This window comes from Delphinapterus leucas, chromosome 4, assembly GCF_059928025.1.
Source record: "Delphinapterus leucas isolate spDelLeu-1000000601 "Yukka" chromosome 4, BTC_Dleu_Yukka2, whole genome shotgun sequence".
NCBI classification, from domain to species: Eukaryota; Metazoa; Chordata; class Mammalia; order Artiodactyla; family Monodontidae; genus Delphinapterus; species Delphinapterus leucas.
In genome coordinates, this window is record NC_143132.1 from 73876632 (window position 1) to 73895538 (window position 18907).

Below are 18907 nucleotides of genomic sequence, written 5' to 3' on the forward strand. Positions count from 1 at the left end.
CTTTTCTTTAAAAACAGAGCATCCCTACATGAAAACAGTGAAGTGATTATTGTGATAATGATGTAAGATTATAGATATTTTTACTATATTTTTCAGATAATGCTCATATTGTTTCTATAATTTAAAAAATGAAAAGCATGAAAATGGATCATTCGTTTTAGGGTATAATCTCCCAATGGATGAAAACCTCTCTGAACTCTGCAATGGTGATATTGGTGGAGAGAAGTCAGCCTTTGGATGGCTAAGAGGACTCTTGGCAATTGTGAACATGCCCATAATCTTCAGAGATATAAGATTTTTTAAATTTCATAAAATAAATGTTAAGCCAGAACCATTTTTTTAAAAAGTAGAGCATCCCTTCACTTGGTTGGCCCCATTTGTTCCGTTTAAGATGCAATGAGTGAGGCAGTCAGTGTATAAATAGCACCATAAATTCCTGGAACCTGCTCATTTTTGTTTAAAATTTGTCTTCTTTCATGCTTCTGGCTTGTTTTTCTTTGGGATTTTGAAGTTACTAAAATCTGCTCATTTATTATTTTCAAAACGTTTGGCTCACTCAGACAAAGGGAGCTTGGACTAGTAGAGAGAACATTTGATTAGGAACTCAGAGACCAAACCAGCTCCGTGATCTTGGGCAATTTCACTCTTTCAACAAAAATTTAGGGTCCTCATTATATGCAGGGGATCCTGCCAGATGCTATGGAAAATGCCAAGATGTATGGAACGGTCTCTGCCCTAAGGTGCCTACAACCCCCTCGTATGTCTCCCTTTCTTTATGTGAAAATTAAGAATCACAGGATATGTCCAATTTCCCCCATCAGGTTGTGATCAGGACCAAGCATGAAAGCAACTGAGCTCAGTGCCCGGCTCACAGAAGGTGTTCAGCACATCAGGCAATGACATTGAAAGTGACTTCGCTTTTCTCCTATCCTTACGTATGGAATGTCTCATTAACCAAAGTGTCATCAAGATGTGACTGTTAACTTTCCATTAAAAAAAAAAAGACATTAATTATAACGCTGTTTGCTTACGCAAGGGTACGGACTTTAAGAACCAATCTCTATGTCTGAGGAAGTTGGCAACGAGGGCAGAAATGAGCAGTCTGCTCCCACATTCTGCAGGTGCAGAGGCCTGCCTGCCAGTATTACTCTCCTTTCATGCCATTGAAAACAGACAATGCCCAACAAGTGCCGAAGAAATGTAGTCTTAAATTATCCTAAGGAAAAACATCTAGGTCAGAGAAAGACCCCTGAGAAAAATCACTACTCCCTGCCAGCCTCTTTTCATCATCTGGGAAGGAAGGGAGAGGTCCGAGGAGACCGCTCGGTGACTATAGCGGGTGGGTCGTGGTTCTCTGAGTTTCCCTCATGACTCATCAGTGTGGAGGAGCAGATGGCAAGCCCTCAGAGCCCAGGATCAAGGCACTGAGGAGTCCGAGGCACAGCCAGAAAGAAGCCAGGAGCAGGGAGCTGTGTTTGCTGATATCTGGACACTTCTCGGCCTCTTCAGCTTCACAGAGTCCTGAAGACCCCTGCACAGTCAGCAGAGGGTGGAGACTGAGCAGTGAGTTTTTGACAACATAGGGCCAGGGGCAAGTTGGGGCAGTGTCCGTATCAGACACAAACCGTTGCTGGTCTTACACTCAGGACTGCAGGAACAATGGCTTCAGAACCTACGTCTTCTTCTTTCCAAGCTTCTGCCTTCACCAAAGTGATGATGTATCCTGGGACGCAGCCTGCCTGGGTCAGCAGCACCTATGACCGTGGGGATGCTTTAATGATGGTCCCCATGGGAAAGTGGAGGGACTAATTGCACTAAGCGGACAGGGTGGGAGGGAGGGTCTACTTGTGCAGTGTCCTACGCACCGAGCAGTGAGGTATGGCTGTGGCAGTGAGTAGAATGACAGCAAAATTTATCATCCAAACTGGTACACCTTTGAAAGGGAAGGGCACATTTTTTTTTTTTTTTTTTTTTTGCAGTACGCGGGCCTCTCACTGTTGTGGCCTCTCCCGTTGCGGAGCATAGGCTCCGGATGCGCAGGCTCAGTGGCCACGGCTCACGGGTCCAGCCGCTCCGCGGCATGTGGGATCTTCCCGGACCGGGGCACGAACCCGTGTCCCCTGCATCGGCAGGCGGACTCCGAACCACTGCGCCACCAGGGAAGCCCGGGAAAGGCACACTACTAATAATTATTCCAGGATCACAGGTATGAACTGAGCCATAGTGGACGCTGTGGGATGCCACACAAATTCCTCCCATCCAGACCAAGACACGCATCTCCCCAGTGCTGATGACTCCAGCATTGCTCTCAGCTGAGAGGTTATGCCACCTTCTCAAGGATACCACCCACTGAAGGCTGGTTGACGTAGGGGCACAAGGGTCTGGCCCTTTTGCCTTAATTTGGAACAAATCTGAATGGCCCCTGCAGCCCCAGAGCTCATCATGGGATTGGCTGAGGCCTTTGTTGTGACGGTGTGGCCCTTCAGTCTCTCCCTCTGCCCAATCAGCTTCCTTCATCCCTCACAGTGTTTTCGTTGTGAGAGCTCTCCATTAACCTACTCACAACTCTCCGTCTCAGAGTGTGTTTCCTGGAGAACCCAGCCTAAGGCAAGTTGCCTGAGGAAGCTGGCTGTGAAATGAGAATGTGGGGCTGGATCACCGGCCTGGTGGCTGGTATGTGGAGTCTGGGGAGTCCCGGACATGCTGTGACAGTTCAGTTGCTAAGACTTTCACTGGTGGTGAAATGGGATGCAGGGCTGGTGGAAGGGATGCACTAGCAGGTATGATACCTCCGGCGTTTAAGGGGCTGAGGAAGTCGTAACTAGGAGGACTAGGGAGTCAAAGGGCTGTCCCAAAGCGTCGTGCATGCGCTGGAGAAAGACAAGGAAAGACTGAGAATGACTAATTACCAACTTAAGGCAAAGTATGAAAGTTAGAGGGCCTCCTTGGCAGCATGTAAAGAATTTTCATCTCCTGCATCTGGAGGGCAGAAAGAGCTTAGGATCAGGCTCGGGGCTTAATCTTGAGCATAGCCGAGCTCCAGAGAAGGTGAAATTCTTGACCTCAACAATGCTATACAATGTCACAGTTGTCATGGCTGGGAAGGAATGAGACCTTGACACAGGACAGAGACATCTGGGCCAACACACCTGAGAATCATGAGCTTGAACTTTCTGCACCTGCAGAAGTGACCACTCCTCCCTACTACAGGCCACTGCCCTCCCTTGCTTAAAGAGCTTCTGCTTTGCAAGATAACAAGTCCCTGTTCCTCCTTCCCACCCCCGGATCTGGTCCTACTTCCTCTCCAGGTCACCAGATCAATAACGAGGGTCAACTCACACCAAAAAAACAAACCTTGGGGGAACGTGCAGGGCCTACTGAGGGGAGAATAGGGCTGTATGACAAAGGAGGCACACAGCCTCGCCAACATGTCCCAACAGAAGCCTAGAGAACGTGCCATGGGACTGGATTACAAGGCTGCCGGGACAACAGGGACAGAAGTAAAGCTGGTGAAGGAAGAATTTATTGCCGTGGGAGCGCTCTGCAGTGATGCCGGACTTAACACACTGGCAAGGGCCCCAGGAGATGGTGCTAATATGTTGTGTGCTCTGTCTTAGAAACCTAGAAAAAAAGTGAAGTGGAAATTCTAAAACTACATGGAGGAAGGGATCCAAGGGCTCAGGGCATGCTAGAGAGGCCATACTATATGAGGCCAGAAAGCCCACTGGTTGACTGTTCTGTGAGAGGGTCTGGCAGACCCTCCATTTGCCAAGGCAATAGGAATGATGACGGGCACCAGCATCATTGAGAAGCTCGGTGGTCCTCTCAGGCCAGGGCTGATGGTAGGAGATGCTGGTACAGAAATGGGCTCCCTGGTAGCAATGGGAACAATAGAACCCTGACATAATAGAGACCAGCTGACAGCACTTAAGACCATCAGCAGCAGGGGAAATGCAATTTTCTTAATGAGCAACAGGGTCGGAGTGGCAGTCAAGAGGCTTAACCCACAGAGCTATGGAGATATAATTAATTGAACGTGGCTGTTTTGAGGGCAGGATATGGGTGGCAAACAAGGTATTAATCAATCTGCACAATAAAAAGAAATCAAAGATGGATGATCAGGAGGCTGAGGGCAGCTTCCCTAGTAAAAAAATGCCATGATCCTAGCTTGGAGCCACATTAGACTGAGTGTGGAAAAAGTATGCACGGTTACAGGCCAGAATGCTACTGTGATCAACCTTGAGAATTCAAAAATAAAAGGGCAGCTGATATGGGATTACTGATGGAAGGGATGGAAAGAGGAGGGAAATTCTAGTATCCTTACCAGCCACAGTAAGAAGAGAAGTGACAGAGGTTCAAACACATTCATTAGAATTACCAGTAGAGGACTAATCTAGTGCTGTGGATATATTGGGGCGGGGGAGGGCAGTGGGGTGGCAGAGGAAGTAAGTGAGCAAATCTCCATCTGTCAAGGCAATAAACAATGTCTAAAGTTAATGATTGAAGAATTAATCATATAAGCTGTTTAGTTAGAGGCATGGAGGTAACTACTAAGAAACTAATTAAAAACAATACCCAACTTCCTCCACCCAAAGGGGTATAAATGGTTGTCTTTGGGTTGTGGAACCGGGTGGAGAGAGGTGGAGAAGAGGCTTGGCCTTTTGTTTTTCTTTTATAAGCTCATATGTACTCTTATTTTTAACCAGGTGCATGTATCCTTTGGGGGCATTTTTAAATAATAGTGAAAAAGAGAAAAATGGAGAATCCTCACATTGTCAAGCTCTGAATGCTCAGTCCTGCAACAAAAAATGATCACATGGAATTTCTTACATGTTAAATAGTCCTCTGTAAGAGGGAATTAGTTAATAAGGGCTAGAGAGAGAACTATGAAGAATTTGGCTTCAAATTCAAAAAGAAAGGGTGGTTTAGAATTGAAGTATCACTGCCACCAGAATGACTGTGTGTCGCATAAGCGCTGCTGCAAGTCCATTCTCGGGATGTAAAGATCAGGCAGCAGCTGTCGGGCTGGAATTGGCCCTTGAGCGAATGGCCCAGTCCATGGCAGGTTCAAGGTGAATACCTTGGCATCCAGAGAGGACACCGTTTACAAGAAAGTGGACTGGGACCTGTTAAAATTGTAGGATCTCTTTCCTCCGTCTTCAGGGAGTACTTTAGTGATGGAACGGGAGGCACGGACTCAAGTCAGGCAGCCTTGGCTGGGTGGGAATCCTTCTTTCTGCCCCTTGCAGGTTGTGTGACTTCCAGCCAGTTACTTAGCTTCAACGAGCCTCAGTTTTTCCATCTGTAAAACAAGGTTAATAACACCTCCTCCCAGAGTAGCCAGGAGGATAAGAAGAAATGCACAGTGCACAGCATCACGCCTGCTACAATGTCAAGAGTGGGAGGAAAGGTAAAGGGGGCAGGGGTCCCCCATCATCCAGCTTCAGGAGGGCCCACGGGCTGATTTGCAGGCCTCTGGGTTGGAGAATACCACCAAGCCTGTGAGGAAAAGAGGCTCTGAGCAGCTGGGAGAGTGCAGAGGGACTGAAAGGGCAAAGCAAGAAAGAGGCCATCCGACAGTACCTCTGTATTCACACAGCATCCTGTCAGTTACCTGGCTGGGATGCCTCACAACTTCATAAATAGTCAAAGGGCACTGAATCATAGAGAATCATAGAGAATGGCTTCTTTGGGCTAATTTTATTTCCCAGGACAGCCCAGCTTGACTCTCCATCTGTTTTCAACATGACTCTGATTTCTACTTAATTTCTCAGTTGGATGCAAGAGGCAGAGAGAGGTTAAGTGATTTGCCCATAAGACCTCGGTGTGGTTGCTTTTTACAGGGGTGATGTCTCGGTGGCTGCATCCGGGCCTCCTCCACAGTAATCCTTTAGCGAGGTTCAGGGGAAACTGTGAAGCCTGGGGACAGACCAACTTGGTATTGCAGTCCCTTCGGAATAAAAAGCCCAGCTGTTCATGCTCTCCATGTCTCAGTATCTCCATCTGTTAAACGGCACCTAGCGTGCCGGACCACTGAAAGGTGCACAGCAAACGTGTGCTTATCCTCAGCGAAGCCGGGCACACCAAAGGGACTCCACGTGGGGTGTGTTATTCTTGCTACCGCCATACAGACCCTTACAATCGGCCAACTCTTTCAAATGCCTTATCTTGGTGGTTTCTTTATACACTTGATTTCACAGACCAGCAAAATTTCAAAAAACAAGTTGTCAACAATACAGGGTTGACAACTTTTATTCTGCAGAGTAAGGTCTTTAAAGACAAAGTACTATCCATGAGCAACATACTTTCATAAGAGAAGAGCTAGTTTAACACACACACAACAGAAGTGATATAATATTAGAATACAGTCATTTAAAACTGGGGGTAATTTGATCTTAAAACGTTTGCTATGTTATTATTTTTCTCATTTCCTCACCGGTTGGTGAAAACTTTGTCGTAAACTGACTCCATACATCTGCACTTGGGAACCACTGCCTCAGTTCCTTTGAACTCAGAACAACAAACGAGGAGGGTGAGGAAAGAACTGCAGCATTTGACAGGTGAGCAAACTGAGTCAAGGAGAGGGGAAGTAACTTGTGATGTCTCCTGGAACTCTAAGTATCTGTTCTATTATCACCATCATTTTCTTCACCCTTAATGGAGTGGGTTTTTTTTTTTTTTTGACAGTTCCTTCTATCTCTTTTATCGGGACTGGGGTTCACAGTTCTTGTACTGAAGCCCAACTCTCATTTTTTTGTAGAGGACCAGGGTGTTCTTAGTGAGGGGATGGAGGAGCCAGTTGTAAGATGCTCACTTGCACAAGGTGGTTAAAAACTGAGCCAGGGGGCTTCCCTGGTGGCGCAGTGGTTGAGAGTCTGCCTGCCGATGCAGAGGACACGGGTTCGTGCCCCAGTCCGGGAGGATCCCACATGACGCATAGCGACTGGGCCCGTGAGCCATGGCTGCTGAGCCTGCGCGTCCGGAGCCTGTGCTCCGCAACACGAGAGGGCACAACAGTGAGAGGCCCGCGTACCGCAAAAAAAAAGAAAAAACTGAGCCGGGACCCCATTCTCTCCCAAGATGGTACATGACCCCTTGTGCTGCCTCCAGGTCTCTTCATCCAACTCTGTCCACGTTGTTGGACGGCAGCCTCAGAGAGACAAGGGGCAGTTGGAAAGCCCTCTGAGAGGCCCAGGTCCTGGAGGAACTTCCACCCAGGTTGAGGTCTTGGGGACTGGACTGTTCTCACCAGGATGCCCTCTTGTTCCCCTCTGGGCAGGCCTGTGAGGCAAGTGGCCCCACCGAGTCTGAAAAGCAATGTGTCACCTTCGCAGCTTCCGGCACCTGCAGATGTCTGGGTTGAGCTCTAAGCCCCGCCCTTGACAACGGAGGAAGCTGCGGCGTCGGCAGCAGCAGTGTAGGTTAGAAAGGTAAAGTAGCTTGTCCAAGGTCACACAGCTGGGACGTGGCAGAGCCAGGATTCAAACCCAAGTTTAGACAACTCCACAGCTGCCGCATTTTACAGCTTATCTCTTCCCAGGATCATCAGCTAGGAAGAGGGAAAGTTGGCTCCCAATCCCAAGCTTTCTGACTCCTGGCCCACTGCTCTTCCCCAACACGAAAGGTCTAAGGAACCCGCAGAAAGCAGAGGTCTGTACCTCTCACTGCAGTTCTCATCTGTCCCCATACACTGTCACTTGGCTCCATTGCCTTTGATAATGAGAACCCGGGATTGGGAGTCAGAAGCCAAGTGAAGAGTCCAGAGTAATTGCCCCTGACATTGGCTGTCAGGTTTCGTTATCAGCAGTGAACCAGGGGCTCTTGCCTCTTCTTCCCAGGGAGCATTCAGCCAGGCAAGGCAAAGAAGCTCTTAGCTTACTGCTACTCTTCCCCGATTAAGACTCTAGCAGATTCTGGGGGAGGTGGAGCTCCCCAGTGCTACTCGATGGAATCTGTTTTGTGACCCAGATGGAGTCAAAACTGCATCCACGTGCTCTGGATGGATGGGAAGTTCCTATCTGGTAAGTAAAGAATGACATATGTTGGGGCTTCCCTGGTGGCGCAGTGGTTTGGAGTCCGCCTGCCAATGCAGGGGACACGGGTTCGTGCCTCGGTCCGGGAAGATCCCACATGCCGTGGAGCGGCTGGGCCCGTGAGCCATGGCTGCTGAGCCTGCGCGTCCGGAGCCTGTGCTCCGCAACGGGAGAGGCCACAACAGTGAGAGGCCCGCTTACTGCAAAAAAAACAAAAAAAAAGGATGACATATGGAGAATAAGGTATTTGTAATCTTCTAGTTAACCGAATGCTAGTTAGATGCAGCATCTCCCTGAGAGCCAAGCAATGTAAGTCTCTGCCCCCACCCTGCACCACGTACCCCCATGCGGGCCTCCCACGGCCCCAGGGTGAGGGGCCACAGGCCGAGGGGTGCCCAGCAGGAGCCCACTCACCCCCTTCCAGACCATGCTCTGGGCACATGAGACCAGAGAATCCATGTTCAAACAGCCTGGAGTCACCTCCAGGGCCAGAACTGACCTCTGACCCAAACTGCAGAGGGCAGGGTGTGGCTCAGACATGAGAAGGGGAGCCTTGTCTTAACGCCTGTCTGTGGCTTGAACATTCTGTTCCTTACCGCCCGCCTCACCACCCAGAGTCAGGGGCTCACACCATCCTACTCCCAGCCCTTCCCTACCAGTGCCAGCAGGAGAATGGAGATTTAGCCTCTAAATACATTTAACAGAATGGATTTTGACCTTACGGTCCCTAGGCTCAGTGGAGGGTAGTGGCGGTGACACATGGGCTGAAAACAAGAGGATTCAGTGAAATGTATGCAATGACCTTTGAGATCCTACCCCTTTCCACAGCCAGGCATGTGCCATCCAGAAAGGAGCCGGGCTCTGCCTGTCTGGAGAAATTGAACAGAGGCCAAGAACAGACCTCGAGAAACTAGCATCTGGAAGTCCTTCAACGAAGGGGCTGGCTTGTCCTCTGATCATCCACGCTACGGCCACATTCCCGAGGCAATCAGCTAGTGTTATAATCGCTCACCTGAAAACGCCCTCGACCCTTTCACCCTCCTCCCTTCGTTGCACTCACAACCACACACCTCTATGTCACATTTGCGGTCCTCCAAAGTTCTTCTGGAAAGCTTGCCACCCTCCTCAGCAAGAGGGCAACTGTGTGCTTTGTCCTTTTCCTCAAACTCCATCCCTTTCACCCAAAGACCTTGTCTCATTTGTTTTCAGTAGAAGCCACAAGAGAGAAACACCTTCATCTCCCCACAACCCTCCAAAGCCGGAGCCGTGCCTGCATCTGTGCCAGCTTCTCCCCTCTGCTGTGATGGACAAGGCACCCTTCTTCCTGCCCAAGGCCCTCTTCTTACCGCCTCTCACCCACTCTCAGACTTTGCTCCTACAATGGTCTCCTCTCTCAGTGCATCCTTAACTCTCCCTGTCTGCTCAGTCATCCCTCCAACGAACAGTCTTCCACCTTTAAATGCCATTTGTTTCCTTTTCCATTCCTGCCCAGCTACTGCCCCGTTTCTGTTCCTCTTTATAGCAAGTCTTACTGAAAATGCTGGCCCCTCTCACCAAGCCCCTTTTCTCCCGGTCCATTCACTCTTTGAAACGTACTCATTTAAAGTCTCTTTTGGGTTACTCTCTCATCGGTTATGGCCACTGATTCTCCAAACTTGAGGTCCATTTTGTTACTTTGTTGTCTTGATTGTTTTAACTGTAACCCTATCTTCAGCAGGGGTTGTAGTCTGGGAATGTTCCATGTGCCTTGGTTTATGAAGAGGTTTCTCCAGGGTGGTTCTGTACTCGCCTCTGCTAGGGCCATTGGGTGTCACTGGCTCTGAACTGGTTTTGATATATTTCTTGGTCTTGGGTTTCTGCATGTCATGGACACGGGTGTGCTATGGCACAAACTTGGTTTTCCAATTTCTTTCATGTCTCTTTCCCTGCAGACCTCACTATTAACCCAGGACTGTGAATGCATCTTCTCCAGTCCATTTCAGGGACAGAGCGCTCTTCATTTACTTCGTCCTCCATTCACATACCAGTAAATAGAGTCCGGGAGAGAAGGTTGTTCCTTTAAGGTTTGACAGTAACAGGAGTGACACTTAGAGCATGGATTTGTGCTGAAAAATTCTGAGTTGCACTGATCAATTTTTCCAGGAAAATATAGTGGAAGGGTGGAAAGAATAAAACCAAATATATCAGATGTTACACTAAATATATTTTTTAATTAAACTAATTTTATGATTAAAAAGATATAGTGATTTAATTTCTGACTACCGTCTTTCTTCCTCTCTCCCCCTCCCTTCCTGCCCCACTTTGTTCCTTCCTTCTTATTTTCCTTCCTTCTACTTTCCCTTTTCTTCTCTTTTCTTCTTTCTCTGTGTTTTCCCTTCCTCGGGTGTAGTGGTAAACTATCCTGATTGATATTATTTTTCTCTGACAAACCCTCTGCTTTTCTAGAAGCTTGAGGGCATATTTATAATTCATGTAAATCAGTTTCTTTAAACATTTGACGTTTTCCTACATTTCCTTCCTCCCTTCCCTCCCTTCTTTTTTTTTTTTAATGCAGAATAACCCCAAAAGAAACGAACAACAAGCCAAGTAATCAATTTATTTATTTATTTTAAGATTATGACACCCTCCTGTGTCCCTCTTCACACACCCCACTAGCACAGGGGGTTGCTGGGGGGCTTTATCTCCTTGGTTTCCAGCACAGTACACACTTTGGCTACACTTTAAGGGGTTCAGGGTGGGAATGCCCTGAGTTTGCTTAAGGGTGAAATTTCCCATAATCCTTTTGGGAATGAAACATCTCTGCCCCTCAGCACCTACGTTTAGACCGCCTTAAGCTGTACTCCCCTGCTTAGGGATCAGAGCACATTAAATTGCTGGGGCTCCAGCTACATTCCCCATCTCCACATGCTGCATGAACGAGGCTCCATTGCCTCCAGCCACACTGCCCCTCCCCCATTTAAATTATTTATTTCTCTTCAGGAAGTAACCCCTGACTCCCTCTTCATCAGTGTGTCATGGCCTTTTCCCCAGGCATGAAGTAGAAGGAGTCCTGATAAAAGGAGGAAAGGGACAGAGAATTCTTGACTCCTTTAAAGCCTTTCCTGAAAGTTTATGAGAAGGCAGGGTCTTCCTTGAAGAGCTGCATTATGGAAACTGCGGTGGGAATTTCCCTCCCAGCAGGTGTAAGGCTCCCAAAGACACATCCCTAAGTGTGTGGATATCGCCACCTCCCAAGTCACAGGCAGAGTACTACCTTTTTTAAACCAAAAGTTATGGATATGACCTGTACGCCTAACGATCCCACCTTCTGGTTTTATCCTTGGGAGCTCTGACGCCCAAGAGGGAACCTGACTGCAGAGTTAGGCAGTGACTCAGAGGCACGGCTTCTCCCGACACCTCTCCCCTGTCTAATTTGCATTACTCCCAGATTCCTGACCTCAGACCACCCAGAACATCTTGTTGTCCCCCCATATCTCACAGAATGTGTGGAAACAAAATGTATTTTAAATGTTTGGTTTGCATGTGCACCTGCATGCCTCCATCTGCTACAGAAAGTCTTTTTAGGAAGGGGTAGGAGGATGGATTACAAAATCAAACAAGCAATTATCAGGTATTACAGCTCCCCAGAGTTTGGTAATCCTTAATTGATGTGTCCTGTGATGAAAGAGAAGAATGTAGGAAAACAAAACTTCTGTGGGTGGGGACTCGGGATGAAATCATGTTTCACTAGATACCATTTTAAGGAATGTATTTCAAAAACTTGGTTTACAAACAGATTAAATTAAGAGAAGTAGTTATTTACATTACCCATCTTACCTAAGAATGCCTTTAAAAATCGACATGGCCTAGTGCTGGGAGCCTGGGCCAGACTTCCACTTACCAGCTAGTTACATAACCTCTGTTAGCCCTGCGTTCCTCATTAATAAAATAAAGCTTCCTCATACGGTCAAAGCCAGGACATGGGATTGTAACTCAGCAATGGTGAGGGTCCTGGTCACTTTTGGTGAGCTAAGGTCATAGGCCAGACAGAGACAGGCTCCCTCACAAGGAAGACAGCTCAGACTGTGCAGCCCTGAAAGGCTCGGGCAGTCTTGGGTGATTCCTGTCCAGGCAACACAAAGGGGACCCACGGAGGATATAGGAGGCTGGACCAAGCTTCCACTCTCCCCCTGCAGGATCGATCACAAAGGGCAGATTAACAACCATCACTGTGGGGTATCCCTGACAAATGTTGCCCCTGCTTGAATCTCCCAGCATGGGGAACTCACCACCTCCCAAAGCAGCCTGCACCATGATTCTTGCTTTCAGTGACTTGAAACATGCTACCTTCTCCCCCACCACCACCCCGGGGCTCTGAAGGAGTAAGCCTGCCCCTCGTTCACACTTAGGATGGCCATTCAGATATTTGAAGGCAGTTCCCATGCCTCCCTTTGTCTTCTCTGTTCCAGGATCCCTGTTCCTCCAGCTGCTTCTGATGTAACCTCATTTCAAGCATGAACGAAATAGGAGCTGGGTGTTCCCCCACCTGGCATGTTTAGGAATCTGGTGAAACTGCTGTTATTAATAAGCACCCATCTCGAGTGAGTGATAACGATGTCATCGTCAGGAAGAAGGGGTCTCTGCTGAGATGTTCCTGTCTACAGGTCCTGCATCCCCAGTCAAGTGTCACAGCTGTAGGATGCAGTGAGTGTCAGGAGGGCCTGTGTTCTGACAGATTATCCCCACACAGTCCAGACAGGAAGTGAAGTAGGAACTAGAAAGACCTTGCGTTTCTATCCCTTCCTCCTTTCTTTTCTTCCTCCCTCCTTCCCTCCGTCCACTATAGTCACTCTGAACTCCCCCAGCTCCTTTCTGAGGCCTGGCCAGCCTCCCTGTCCTTTCTTCCTCAGACAAGCCCTGGGCCTTCATCTGGTTTTCCTCTCCTCTCGACAGCTGCCTTGCCACTGTATCCCTGGGATTCCATCCTCCTCCAGCCCGGCTCCTGCCACCACCATTTTTACCCACCCATCTCCATGCAAACACACAGACTCTGAGACCTAAAGGACGTAACTGCTCAGCATGTCAGAAAACCATCGACATGGGAAGAATATACTCAATAATTCTGTACCATCTTTGTATGTGATAGATCATAACTAGACTTATCATGGTGATCATTTTGAAATGTATAGAAATATCGGGTCACTATGTTGTAAAAAAAAAAAAAATGCCAGGAAGATCCCACAGTTCTAGGAACCTCTGTTCCCAGAAGCCCTTCTGAGACAGAAAACGGTAACTGCATTGGGCTTCCATCCTCTTATTCCGGGGGTGGGTAGAATCCTCCCTCATTACTCAAGCAGTCAGGGTTAGAGGCAGGAAAATGGCAACCTGGGGCCTGGGAACAACTGTATTGCAGTGTGGCTAGCCAGTGTCAGGGCTTGTACCTGTGGCCATGAGAAGCAGGGGGTAGGATGGAAGGGGGTACTCAAATGACCTCAGTAGCGCCAATGTACCTTGAGCCAGTGGCCCTAACTCACTAAGAAATTCAGCCTCACACAGACCTGGCTCAAGTTTATGTATTTTCTATGCCGTTGTACAGTGTGTGTGTGGTGTGTGTGAGATGGGTGGGAGGTGGGGGGTGGGGAGTGGAGGGGGGTCTGGGGGGAGGGGAGAGGGTGGTGTGTTGGGGAGGGCGGGGGGTTATCAAGACATAGACATGGCTCCTTCTCACTGTTCCTCACAGACAGGAGGGACAGTGTCTCCATTAAAATCCGCACACAAGTTTAAAAAAAAAAATCCATTATCCCATGATCGCATATCATCCATGTGCTTACTATTTTTTCCTGGAGTGAAGAAGCTTTTTGGCTTAAGGAGAGCAGTTTGTGTATTTAAAAAAAAAAATAAAACACTTTGAATAAATTTTTTTAAATATACTGAATTTGGATTAAAAAAAATGTTTTTGCAATATGCCTTAACATGTGTTAGCAGAAACAAGAATTGGCGTTGGAAGGTTGAAAATATTAGAGTGCCTGCTTGGCTGGGCATTCTTTTACAGCTCTTATAAGCTAGGAAATAAACTGCAAGTTGAAATTTAGTCACTGCTTCTGCCATATGCTTCTTGAGCAAACTGGGAATGTGGATGAGCACTGGAAAAACGCCTCTTCCTGTTATCTTCCTAGAAGCCATTTACTGTTGAAAGAAAAAGTGAGCCTCCTGGAGCATAAATTCCATAATGCAATGACGAACTTCCTTCCCTTTAACCATATGTCAGAAGTACTCGCATACCAGAAGTCAAAAATGACCTGTGATATGTCCTAAACAAGAGCAGATACATCCAGGAAACATGGATGAGCCAGGCCCTGTGTCCACGGAGGGCTTCTTTCCAGCACATGGGAGCGCGTCACAGAGAGCGGCCAAACAGTCCCACGGGGAGACCTTAGCGAACACTCCTGCCCAGTGTGGGCATATATGTGCCTGCCCTGCGCTGAGCAGGGCACGATTAGGCACATGTATGTAACATACATACATACATGTATATGTATTGATGTCAATGCTTCATGCTTTTGCACGTGTGCGTGAATGAATTTATACAACACATGTGCATTAAGAACCTACCATATGTTATTACCAAGCACTTCAGGCAAACTTTGAGTCCCTGCTTTCAAGGCATTCCCAGTCTGCTCAACAGTTGATAAAAATCATTCTGGGGTCAAGGAGTGGGCAGAAGAGGGTGGGACTCATCCGCATCAAGGCAGTGCCTGGCATTTCCTGCTGGAGTAGCGCGGGGAAGACACGAAGGGGAGCACGAGAAAGCAGGGCCGGAGGTGGGCCCAGGGGGAGGAGGGAAGCAGCAATGTCTGCCCACCTGTCAGTACAACTTGTGGGGCACATACAGGTGCTGGGTTCTGTGGGGGCAGGTGATGCCCCAGGTGGGGGAGCATCCCTCTTCCTAGGGCTCATCTCTCCCCTGGGCCCTCAGCTTCCTCGGAACCGCCCTCTGTGAACTTAACTCTCCCCTCTCATGCAGGGAGTTGTCAACTTGCCCTCCTGGTCTCCTTAGCACGGGACAGACTACCTCAAATCTGTCTGATCGTGTCCTCTAGCTATTCCCTCTGCTTCCATTCAGAGCCATGTTTCTTAACCGAGTCGCCACCTCTGGTGGTCTTCACTCCCCCTCTCCACTCTCCCTTAGTCTGACCCGATCTGGCCCTGCAATCCCCCTCCCTAAGTCTGCCCTGGCCTAGGTCAGCCCCTGCACACACTCCAGCCCTCACACTGCCCGGCCCTCTGGAGCACCTGATGGCTGCCCCTGGGGCCTCCTTCCTAGTACCCACACTCCTTGGGCTGGTGAGATAATGCTGCTCTCCCCTGAGGCCTCCTCCTTGGAGGCCAGGCCCACTCTGGGCTCTCCGTCCTCCCTGGGCCCCGTGTACACCACGCACCTGTCCATCTACCATCTGTCCAGGCCATCTCTGCTCCATCGTCACACCTCCACAGCCGCGTTTCCCAACCCCGGCTACTCATCACAAGGAGCACCTGGGAACTTTTAAAATATACTGAGGCCAGGGCCCATTCTGCAGTAATTGAATCATAATTTCTGGAAATGGGGCCCCGGATACCAGTAGCTTTTCTTTTAAACTTCCCATTTGGTTTCGGTGAGAGTGAGGGTTGAGACCCCCTCTGCTCTACAGGCTTTATCAACTCCCCACCTCCTTCCAAACTTGTACGCCCAAGCCTGGATTTCTCCCCTGAGCTCCCAGTTATATATCTGATTTCCCATTTATTGTGACTACTTGGGCTCCTTACCATGGGGGATTCAAAACAAGCCTGCCCTTTCCCTCTACCTGCTCCCTCCTCCATGGCTCCCACTCCCTGAAAGGCATCAATCTGCCCCCGGTCACCCAAGGCTGACCCTGGGCTGACCTCAGATTCTTCTTTTCTCCTGTCCCCACACATCCAATGAGTCACTAAGCCCTGTAACTAATTTGTAGTCTATCTTTTCATTACTTTTAAGTACTTCTAAAATTGGATCCTGCTTTTCATCTTTTCTGACCCCGCCTACCTCTGTCCAGGTCCCTATCCTGTCTCACTGGCTCTATTTTAACAACCTCCATCAGGCCTCCTTCTCCCCAGCTTCGCCCCCTCCTGTCCTCCACGCACAGCCAGCACAGGGATGCTTCTGAAACCCACAGGTGATCACGCCGCCCTCTCCTAAAAGCCTCCAGTGAGGGTGCCGCCCTCCCGGCAGCCCCTGTGCCTCCTGTCTGACCCTGCTGGCGGTCCAGCCTCACGGCCCCTGCCTTCCGCCTGCACCCACTCTGACCTGCCTTCCCTTCCCACACGCTCCCTGCTCCCCCGCACCGCCTGCCTGGCCCAGGCTGCTTCCTCTGTCTGGACCACTCTTCTTCTAATTCCTACTCAGCCTTCAGACACCCACAGGGATGACCTCCTTCCTGAAGCCTCTCATGACGTCTCCCACCACCCTGGGCCCACCATACACTGTGGATTGTGTCCTATCACTGTCACCTCCCCAGGGCAAGGATGACATCATTTATCTCTGAGCCTAGCACAGGGAGGGCCCGGCCTGGGTGCTCAGGAAATGTTTGTCAAATGAATAAATGAATGAATGAGTGAATGGTGAGGAGTCTGACTCCAGGGGAGGTGGGTGTGGCCACAGTGTAGGAGACAGAAGGACAGGTGGGGATACTCACCACTACGAGAAGGAAGAGAGAGACAGAAGGAACTTCTGAGCCCATGTCATACTATCCAAGCTCATCCCACCTTCAGACACCCAAGGATTTGTTTTGCATTCCACAGCCTAACAAGGATGTTACAAGAGCACACATATTCCTTTATTTTCCTAATCCATGAAATGGGAATAATACCCATTTAGCAGGAGTGTCATGAGGATCAGAGAAGGTAATGGGTGTGAATATGCTTTGAAAATTATAAATGATTGTTCAAACATGAGGGAGCAGCACCCAGTGTCCTCGTTTGGCAGAAGCCTCTGTGCCAGTGGTTCAGAGAATGTCCAGCGTGGAAAGGTTGCACACAGCTGACGTAAGGATGGCTCTGTCTGTCTGGCAGGGTCCCTGGAGAGGGGCAAGGCTGTACTTGCACTGTGTCCTTGCACAGTGAGCCATCCCGGTGGTCAGAGAGGAGGATGTGGGGATTTTAAGTCCAGCTCCTTAACAGACCCAAGGGCCCACCTGGCCATAAACTTGGCACCTTTTCCCAGCACGCAGTGAGGAGCTCTCTCTCCACCTGTGGTTAGCAGCCTGCAGGGCCTTAAAAATAGCACTGGGAAGATATTTTTAGTACATCATCCTGAGGCGTGGCTGGAGCCCGTGGCCTCCTGTGACGCATGAAAACTCTTTTGGCTCTGTTTGCAAGTGATTCAGACAGCTGGTTTTGGACTTCGGGGGTGTAAAAATAAAAACAAGATGGGGGAAGCTGGGTTCCAGCCCAGGGATGCCCCACCCCACAACATCTGATTAATTGCTCGTTGAGAAAATTTAATCTGAGCCGTGGTTCTCTGGAGATTACACAAATCACAGTTCTGCCTGGAGGGCTTCAGGCTGACCGGTAGGACAAAGAGCAGAATGACCCCATTTTACAGGTCAGAAACTGAGGCTGTGAGAAGTTGCTTTACTTACCCAAAGTCTCCCAATCAATGTGTGGCAGGACCACATTTGGATCCACGTCACATTGTGCTTTGTATCTTGACCATCTTTCACAACCCTTAAATCTTGCACATCAGTCAAAATGCACAAAAATACACACTTTAAATTACTCAACAAAGATTAGCCTTCTTTTTGCATTCCCCTCCCCCCCATTATAATTCTATTTAATGGCAGAAAAAAAGGGAAACAGTAGAGATGCAGAAAGAGCGCCTCTAGCCTATGATTTCTCAGGCAACTTCCCCAGCTCCTTCATCTTTTTAAATGCAAGAGCTCTGGACCGTCTTTGTAATTCTTACACGGTAACTAAATCGACTTGACGAAACGCCAGTCTTATTTTAGGGCTTTATCCTACCTAGATGTCACGCATCTGAGCCACTCCAGTGACCAGAGGGACAGAGGACAGTCTTCTCTGCAAATTGCTACAATCCCCCAGCACACAGCTGAAGACCCGGTTCCCTTACTCATTGTTTGCAGCGCACTGCAGGCAGCCCCTTGGACCCTGAGTTCACTTTCCTTGCAAGGTCATTTTTTAGGGCCAAATGCAGTGATGTATGTGAAAGCAATTCTTTTTTTAAGTTGCAAAAGCCTTTATGCAACACAAAAATATTATTTTATTCATTATTATGATTAGCCAGTGGTTCCTAACCTTTTCAAATATAGTTCTGTTTTAAATTTAAAAAAATAATCCCCTGAATCCTGACTATTAAGCGCCTAGTATGCTTGGCCTTGAGCAAGGTGCTAGGAGTACAGTCACGAAGCAGACTGGGATATGCCTTTCCTGGAGCTGGCGTTCCTGTAGCTGGGAGTCTTGCATATCTCTTGCGGCATGCATCGAGTGAGAAAAGCACAAGACACCTGGTACAAATTTAGAGCTACCTTTTAAAGGAAAGTTTATTTCACTAGTCATGATGGCAGCTCTATGGTACATTTGAAAAACTATGTATACTTGCAAGACATACTACTCACTTAGTCAGACAATGCTTGATTCATAAAGGGATCGTGGACCTCTTGCAGTAATTTTGAGCCTTCCACCCACTGCCCTCCACTCCAGCCCAGGATTCGGTGGTCCCAGGCCCTGAGCTCCGAAGGGTTATACCAACCTTCTAGACACTTTATGCTCATTCATGGAATCTGACACCTTTCCAGCTCTTCTCAGACCCTGATTGTGAGCCATATGTTCACCCCCAATCTTTGGAATTCAGCAAATATTCCAGC